The sequence below is a fragment of the Panthera tigris genome, chromosome D2 (assembly GCF_018350195.1).
Source record: "Panthera tigris isolate Pti1 chromosome D2, P.tigris_Pti1_mat1.1, whole genome shotgun sequence".
Classification (NCBI taxonomy): domain Eukaryota; kingdom Metazoa; phylum Chordata; class Mammalia; order Carnivora; family Felidae; genus Panthera; species Panthera tigris.
Window position 1 is genome coordinate 78,098,751 of NC_056670.1, and position 9,734 is coordinate 78,108,484.

Sequence of the window (9,734 nt, forward strand, 5' to 3'; positions counted from 1 at the left end):
GTAAGGTCCAGGGAAAGGGGTGCAGAGCTTCCATGTCCTGTCCGGGCACACCACCCTCCCTGCACCTCCATGTGTTTGTCAACCCAGAAGCTCACCGAACACTGTACTTTAAGGATTTCTGTAGATGCTTCATTACACAGGCATTATTATCTGTTAAATCATTGGCTGTTGGGTATTAATTCAACCTCCAGCCCCTATCCCTTCCCCAGAGGTGAGGCTGAAAGTTCCGACACTCTAATCACGTAGCCGGTCCCCTGACAAGTAGCCATCATCCTGTGGTCTTCCAGGTGCTTTCCAAAACTCACCTCATGAACATATGCTCCAGCGTGGCTGAAAGCGGTTTGTTAAGAATAACAAAACACACTCATTTCACCTTTATTGTTCTCATCACTTAGGCAATCCTAAGAGTTTTAGGAGCTCAGTGTCAGGAATGGGGATGAAGACAATATATATTTCTTATTATAAATCACAATATCCCACTGTTCATTCCTGAAATCAACCATTTTTTTCAGAGAGAATTGGTTCATTTGGGATTTGGCGCTTAGAGACCACAATCTGGGTAGTTGGTGTGCTCATTGCTGGCGGATTGTCATGGTTTCTAGGCTTTTCAGTAAACAGAGCTAAAACGTTGATGTTTTTAAAAGAGAAAAAATATAAATTCATACTGGTATTTTATTTTTAAGTTTATGCATGTATATATGTATTTATGTATGTATGTATTTTTGAGAGAGAGAGAGAGAGAGAGAGGCAGAGGGAGAGAGGGAGAGAGAATCCCAAGCAGGCTCCGTGCTGTCAGTGCAGAGCCCGACTTGGGGCTCCATCCCATGAACTGTGAGATCATGACCTGAGCTGAAATCAAGAGTCGGACACTCAACCGACTGAGCCCCCCAGGTGCCCCCATACTGATATTTTAAATTCAAAATTTGTGTCACAGTGTTTTCACTTCTTTGATATTACGCGTGTATATCTTTCATGATGAAAATCTTAGTTCTGATAGGTTATCTGAATTGTTTTATTCTAGAATATATCTATAGTGGTTTCAAAATAGTAATGCCAGCACTATAAATACTAGATATACCCTCAGGAGTCTTCAATCTTTCCCCACACCATTTTGTTTCTTCTTTCCTAATGAAGGGGAACCATTTTCCTTAGTTTTTTGAGCCTATCCTTCAATTGTTTCCTTTTAAGAATATGAGCAGACACACACTTCCTCTTTTCTTAGACAAAAGATGCATACTTTATTTTGTTTTTATTTTCTTAAACGTATTTATTTTGAGAGAGGCAGAGTGTGTGTGTGAGTGGGGGAGGGGCAGAGAGAGAAGGAGAGAGAGAATCCCAAACAGGCTCCATACGCAGCACAGAGCCCAGCACGGGCCTCAAACCCACGAACCGTGAAATCATGACCTGAGCTGAAACCCAAGAGTTGGATGCTTAACCGACCGAGCCACCCTGCGCCCCAAGATGCGTGCTTTTTTAGTGTGCGTGCTCCTGCACTGCCACGCTACTCTAAGTGTTGGGCTTTGGGTTCTTTGCACCATTTAGCTATGATAATCGTTGCTGAAATTAACAGCCTTGTGGTTACATTGCTTTGCATTTTTGCCGTTATGTCTTTGGGATCGAGTTTTAGAAATGGGATTGCTGGGCTGCAGGGTAGATGCAGGGTAGATTTCTTAGCACTACATTTCCTAATACTGAGCTTATCCTGGTGTGCATCCCTGTAACCACCTGTAATATATGAGCCTGCTTCCCTACAGCATTAGCAGCATCAACAGAGTAGATGGTGGTGTTGCTTTAGCTACTGGGAATGGTCCCAACATTTATTTTTATCTTGAGGTTCCTATACATGTGGACAGAACACATTTGGAATCCCCACCCATGGCATGTTGGGGTTTTTATTTCTTGGAGGAAGGGGGGACTTTTCACCCTATCCAGATGCCATTAACTTTTGAGGTTTCCTAACACAGGAATTTTCTAGTCCCATTTCGATGGAGGGGGCAGCCCTTGGGGGCTCCTCTATTATGCTGGGTCTCAGTCTGGGACTCCTGGCTTCATCTGGGTGTTCTGCCCTCAGCTCTGAGCTGTGGAGCCTGCCTCGAGATCTGACACCCTCTTGGGCACCAAGTTTTCAGCGTCTCTGTTTTGCCAATCTGGTTTTGAAGGCCCTCTTTAATTCTGGCACCTGGGAAGATTCCATTTATTTCTTTAGAGCTTATCTATGCATTACATTTTCTGTATACACTTCTATGCATAACAGATGGGAGGGGGTTCTTTAGAATCTCACGTGTCTATGTTGCTGGAAGAAACTCCATGCAGATTTCCGGAAGTTATACCAAACTGGGGAGGGAAAAATGGAAACTGGGCGTGAAGTGATAATTTGAAGGAGCTGTCTCAGTCCCAGATGTGAGGCGTCTGGGTCATGGGCCGCACATTTGTGCCATGTAGGCCTGAGCAGAGAAAAGACAACCACTACGTTATCTTTTGGGCCTCATTCCAGACTTCAAACTCCAAACACCACCAAAACATACTGTACCAGATAGGCCTCTGGGAGGAATAGATCCTGAAGGGAAGAGAGACCAGGATTATCTGTAATGGGATAATTGGGAAAAATCATTTAGTCAATACTGTTGAATTTCCTTTCAGATTCCTAGTTGCCTATCCGCAATGTAATCAGTGCCTTCTGATAACATCCAAAAGGATCTAGAGCTGATCTTTCCCCTTTCAAAGGGGTGGGGCTTTGGTCTCTCTTCTTCGACTCCAGATATATCTTCCTGCTGGTCTCTGTTGGCTGTGGTTTTGTTCCAGAAATCACTTTAGGTTGGAAGTAGCCCAGATAGTGGAGAATGGAATAAAGTATGTTGATATCTGCTCTGGTACGAGATTATCTCAGCTTGTGTGCTAACAAGAGTGACAGTTCACAGGTGACTCATTTCATAAAGAGAAAAAGTTTTGGTGTTTCCTGTTGCTGCCTTGTCCCCTTGAACCTGTCAGTGTGTGTCTTATTAGGTATGGAGTGGTTTAACCCTTCCTTTGAAGAAGAGGTTTTGGAAATCTTCTCTAGCCTTGTTAACTCCCACCTGGTTTCTTTCCTTTGATTTCTCTCCATCATGCTAAATGAACAGGCTGAAATGAAAACTCCCAAGGTTTCTGAACAGAGACCTGATCATATCACTCCCCTGCTGAAGAACTCTTTGGTGAGAATCAAGTCCAGTCCCCAGGCCTGGCATTCAGGGCCCCCTGAAGAGGACCTGACGGCCTTCTTCTCTTCCACCCTCCCCGTCTGGCAGCCAAGATGCCCCAAGCTCTTCCATTTCTTCCAGCTTTTGCCTATAGTTCTTCCTTGGGCCTGTGACACCCTTCCCATCAGAGACCATGCAATTAACCCTTGACTTGTGGGACCACACAGGGGGCCAAGGACAGCTCTGCCAGGGCTCCTAGTCCACTGGTTTTGAGCTTTATCCTGTGATGGCTGTATGGCTTTGTGCAAACTCACTTAGCTTTTCCAGCTTGATGTGGCCCTCTGCTTGTCTTTCCATCTCTGTCTAGCAAATTCCTATCTATCCTCAAACGTTGCTCTCCTGGGTCCCAGTGCATGCCCTCCATATTTTTACCTCTTTTTCAGCATTTTCCGTGTTGAATGGTAAACTTTCTCCAATTGTTGCTTGGTATACATGTTGGAGGAGGCATCTTGCCTGGTAAGAGGAGATTCGTTGGTGAGATGAATGAATGAAAGAATAGATTCAGAAGGGGGCATTTTCAGTTAGTCACCATTTTGCATGGAAGCAATTGGACCAGAGGATCTGGTGGGGCCCCATCATGCTGTGGAAGGAAAGGGGGTAGATTTCATCCTGTTACTAGCCAAGTTATTACCCTCACTCTGGCCTCTTCTGTCAGATGTTTAGGTTAGTTCCCTAGACTGAAATATCAGGGCAGAGACTGGGACCTCTGGATCTTCCACAAAGGGCACCCTTCCTATCAGAAGAGTTGCTGAGTCGATGAATGAAGCAATGAGAGCGTGTGAAGGAATGAGTGAAAATCCATTATCATGATGGAAAGAAGAATCTAAGGGAGTCTGAGGACTGGGTATGAATAGGAAGAGCAATCCAAGGTTACTTCAGTCCAAGGAAAGAGATTGAACTGAGCTATATGTGTGAAAGAAAGAATAATAGGCAGAGGGAAAGAAGGAATGGAGTCAAGAGGCCTGGACTTTGCTTCATTGTGACCCCAGGCCATTTGTATTCAACTGTTTAGCTTCCCATTCATTTATCTATCTATCCATCCATCCATTTGTCTATTCAACCATTAATATATCTTCCCAATCACCCATCTGTCCGTCCATCCATCCATCCATACATCCATCCAAACATGCGTTCATACCTGTGCATTCATCCAACTATGCATCTGTTTGTCCATCCAGCCATCCATCTGTCCTTCCAGTCATCCATTTGGCCATCTAGCCCATCCAAACATCCATCCATCCCGTCCAAACATCTGTTCATCTGTCTACCCATCCATCCATCCAAACATCTATCCACCTGTCCATTCATCATCTGTCCAACCATCCATTCATCCATCTGCTGTCCATCTGTCTGTCCATCTATCCATCTGTCATTATTAAAAACACCCATAGTTACATAGACTAGAAGCCCAAATATGAGAAAGACATTGTCTCTTCCTCCATGGGATTCAGTGTGTTATGGGAGAAATGTTATGGGAAACAAATAATTACTGGGTAATAAGATAATGACTTTAGAGGAGCCTTCTCTCCTCTGTGCTGAGAGTGAGAACATCTAAGTTGGCCTAGAGTCAGCAAAGGCTTCCCAGAGGAGGCAGTGTTTGAGTTCAGACCAGAGCAAGGAGGTGTTTATTACCTTTGGCTTCAAATTCTACCTCACCTGTGCAAGGCAGGCATGGGACCAAGTGACATCCATCTAAAGATCTCCGGGATTGCATGAGTGGCAGGGACATTGGGCACCAACAAGAGGTATGGAGGGCTAGTGGGGGGACAGAGCCAGTTAAATACTTGGCTGGGATTGGGGCACCCCATCTTTGAGGGGCCCCCGGCCCCTCTGTCCAAGAACTGGTTATTGCCTCTGGGTTGTTGGAGGAAAATCTTCACTGCCCTCAGTTACTTGTTTCCTGAGACATGTCTACCTAGACGTGGACTTTCCAGACTCATTCAGGGCCCAGGGCCCATTGTCTGTAGTGAGCCACGAACTCCATGAATTTTAATAGCCTCCATTCAGAGTGATTAAAACCTTAATGAGATTTAATTATCTTGATGTTAAGTGTTTTGTGTTAAGTTATTGCAGCCTGACCACTCACTGTGAGCTGCAAGCTCAGGGCAGCTAACCCTACCTCTGCCTTAATGGAAAGGAAAGTTGAATATATTTAAATGAAATTTCCCCCGAAGTAATTGCCTTCAATGAAACACCAAGTAGGCAGCAGGATTGAATTTATAAATCGGGCGGGCTGCAGATGAGAGCTACCGTGTTTGGAATGGTTTTCATTAATCCAGGGTCTCCAGAAGGAGCAATGTGAAAAGTTCAGAATGTAAGTGACAGGTGTTTATGGTTCGCAATTGCATTAAACAGGCTCTTAAATGCAGGTTAAAGGCCTTTGTGAAATATAGAATATACCTTAAAACGTGGCCTAAATTCTTGCCGGTTTGGACTTTGCATCACTGAAACCTACAGAATTAGCAGAGCTTTTGGTTAATCAGCTGTCAGTGGAAATTGCAGTCAAGCAAAATGCTTATAAATACCGGGAAGCACAGTTTGCTCGGCCTGTTGCCTTTTTTTTTTTTTCCTTCTTCTTCTTCTTCTTCCCCTGGGCCTTCCGAAGGCCTTCAGCTGATGGAGAGCTTTTAATTTCACATTTTGGCCCCCACCGCAGGTGATAAACAAAGGTTTCCCCACTGCTCTGGCTGGGGTCAGTTATCTGGCCTCCCCGTCAATCCCACTGCCCGTAATTACACACAAAAGGTGCCTGAGATCCACAGCTAATTTGTGGCCTCTGTTTAGCAGAATTTAATAGCAGGTATTACTGCTGCCGCGGTAATTAAGGACCTTTGTCAATAAGACGGAATGGATGGCCACACTTGGTTGTAATCAGTGGGCTCTCGAGAGCCAGAGGAGTGAAAAGGGAGAGAAGCAATCCATTTTGTGAATAACACAGCCCTCCTCGGCCCTCCCTCCCTCCCAGATAGGGCAATGGAATAATAATTCCCCAGGCAATGAAAGTACAGGAATAAAAGTACTTACCCTCCAGCCGGTGATTTTTTTTTTGACTTTTTATTTACTCTACTGAGCTTTCTTATTTGCTCCAGGCTGCATTTGATGAAGTATTGTTTAAACAGCACAGAGCAAAATGGATGTAGGGAGGTGGGAAAAGGAGGAGGAATTTTAACCAGGTGGCGAGGGAGGCGCCCCGCTTTAAGGTGGACGGGCGTTCGGTTTATCAATTATATCTCCAGGATACAAAAAAAAAAAAAAAAAAAAAAAAAAGACAAAACCAAGTGGCTTCGTGAAGAGGTGGAGGGTGTCATTTAGAGCTGTCTCTGAACATAGTCATTCAGCTCTAAATGGGTCGCCTGTAACAAGCGAGAAGTGAACTTGGGGGAGCATTGTCACCCTCTGCCTCCTCCCTAATGTACCGATGAATGGCCCTGCGGAGGGGGGCGAGGGGGCGGCAGGGGAAGGGGGGGGCAGGGGCTGGCGGCCACAATTCAAAGAGACCTTCAAGGTGTGTGCCCCTCGCCGTAATTGGAGAGGAAGCTGCCTTTCCCTCGCCTATTCCCAGCCTTTTTACTGGTTTTAACAAGCATGATGCTTTTAATAGTGCTTTGAGTACCATCTCTTTATACGCCTCTCCCTTTTTAAAGCAGCTTTAACTATACTCTTTCTGTCGCTAATGCCTGAAAAACTTCTACCTTTAATCATTCCTGGATGAGGCGGCAAACAAGCTGCCTTTCCTTTGGCAATTACGTGGCTGGCTGGCTGCCGGCAGGGAAGGGGCTGGTGGGTGGGAGGGAGCAGGAGAGCTGCGAGGATGTGGATTGTAGAATCTGCAGTCAGGCCCAGAGCCTGGGGACACTGCAAGGATGCAAGGAGCCTCTGGTTGGGGGAGGACTGGAGGTTAAGTTTAAAGAGCCAAACCTGAAAGGTGGAAGACGGAAATCCGTTAGACTACTAGGAACAACACACCGGCTTTGAGTAATTAAAAAAAAATTGAGATTAGCTTTCCAGTATTCCAGGACACCCCCCCCCCCATCCAACACACAGTTCACTTCCTTCCCATTTAGAGGCCAACCCCAGTTGGGCTAAGGGGTGAGGTCCTTCTGTGAGATGAGCTTGAAGGGTTTCTCATGCCCCGTCTGGGCGGGGGAGGGGTTCAGGGTGGGCTGGCTCCAAATGCAGATTCTTAAACAGAGAAGGAGAAGAAGGGGTCCATCCTTCCCCCTGGGGACCAGCCTCACACAGGTTTTGGGTCCTTCAAAGAGGGTGGCAGGGGCAAGGCCAGGAGCTGCAGGGCCGCTGGGAAGGCTCCCTGGCTCCGTTAAGGAGACTCTCGAGCCCCTGGCCCCCCAGGCCAGGAGGGGTGGAATTGGTGCAGGGAGGACCACAGAAGTACCTGTTTCCTCATCTGGCCCCTTTTTGGCTTCTGAACAGGGTTTCTTCTTTCTGGAATGATTTGTCAAGCCAAAGTTTGGGAAACATTCCAGAGGCGAAATCCTTCCCAGAGAGAAACACTGGGGGGAAAAGGAGAGGGGAGGGTTTTCTTCAGAGCTTCAGAACATCCCTTCTCCAAAGACAGCACCCCTTTGGTCCCCTTCTCTAGCATTAGGGTTCTAGTCCAGACTCTGGAGCAATCTAGTTCAGCTTGTTAGGCCAGTCTCCTTGTCTGTAAAATGTAGGTAAGAACAGCTCCCACCTTCTCAGGAGGACCTCTGAGGGTCCATAAGGTGGTGTCGATGAGACAGCTCACCGCTTAAGGCAAAAGGAGGCATCTGCTTTCCTCTGGGGTCTGAAGGTCCACTGAATTCCTCTCAACTCTCTGGCAGGTGGGGTGGGGGTTGCAGCCTGGTTCTGGAGTTCTGGACAGCCGTGTTGTGGGTGTCCGAGCTGTGGGTTGTGACTGTGCCAGCATCCACGTGGTTAACGATCACTTGGGGAAGTTTTGCTTTACACGACATCACAGGGGAACCATGAACGCAGAGGCGGCTAATCAGAGGAAGAGGAGACATCTCCTCTCCTTGGGACCCTGAGAGGACAGACACCGTAGTAGGCTGAATAGCGCCCCCTAAAGATACCGTGTCCTCATCGCTGGAACCTGTGAATTTACTTGTCAAGGCAAAAGGGTCTCTCTCTTTCTCCCCCCCCACCCCCCATTTTCATTGAGATATAGCATTGTATAAGTTTAAGTGTACAACATAATGATTTGATAGATGTATATATTGTGATATGATTGCTATAAATGTAGTTAACATCCATCACCTCCAACAGTACAAAAATTTTTCCCCTGTGGTAAGAACTTTTAAGACCTACTCTTAGCAACTTTCAAATACACAATATTTGTCAGCTATAGTCACCATGTCGTACGTTACATCCCCAGAACTTAGAAATGGGAAGTTTGTACCTTTTGACCACCTTCACTCATTTCTCCCACCACTATCCTCTGGCGACCACCAATCCGTTCTCTGTTTCTCTTTGTTTTTTTAAGAGTCCTCACATAAGCGAGATTGTACAGTATTTGTCTTTCTCTGACTTAGCATAATGCCCTCAGGGTCCATCCGTGTTGGCGCGAACGATAGGAGTTCCTTCACTTTTTTTCTGGCTGAGTCGTATTCCATTGTATAAATAGACCACGTTTTCTTTATCCATTTATCCATGGATGGACACTTAGGTTGCCTTCCACTTCTTGGCTATTGTAAATGGTGCTGGAATGAACATGGAGATACAGATGACTCTTTGGGACAGTGATTTCATTTTCTCTAGATGGATACCCAGAAATGGGATAGCTGGATCATGTGGTAGTTTTATTTTCATTTTTTTGAGGAACCTCCATACTATTTTCTATAGTTTATGTATTCCCACCAATAGTGCACAAGGAAGGATTCCATTTGCTCCACAGCCTCGCCAACATTTATTCTCTTGTCTTCTTGATGGTAGCCATCCAAACAAGTGGGGGCTGAAAAGGGGGCTTTCCAGATACAGATAAGGACCTTGAGATGGGAAGAGATTATCCTGGGTTATCCGGGCGGGCCCTCCATGCAATCACAAGTGTCTTTATGGGAGGGGACAGAGGAGAGCAGAAGGCAATGTGAAAACAGGCAGAGATTGGAGTGATGTGGCCATAAGCCAAGGAAGGCCAGGGGCCACAGAGGCAGGAAGAGGCAAGAAATGGACTTCTTAGAGCCTCCAGAGGGAGCACCGTCCTGCTGACGCTCTGATTTCAGCCTTCTGGACTAGATTTCTTTGGTATAAGTGAAACTAACACAGACATCTGGTGGACAGTCCAATTCTACAAATGAGGCGGGTGAGCACTTGAGGAGGGGGGAGGAAGATTCTGTGCCTGGGATCTCCTGGCCAGGAAGGGCAGGTTAGCGGGGGCTCCAGCTGTGTGACAGGTGTTCTGATACCTGTGGCGTTCATCTGTGGTGTCACTCCGGGGATGGACTAGGGAGTGGGCTCCACACCCAGCCCTCAGGGAAGGGGTATCAGGTGGGCGTGGGTGAT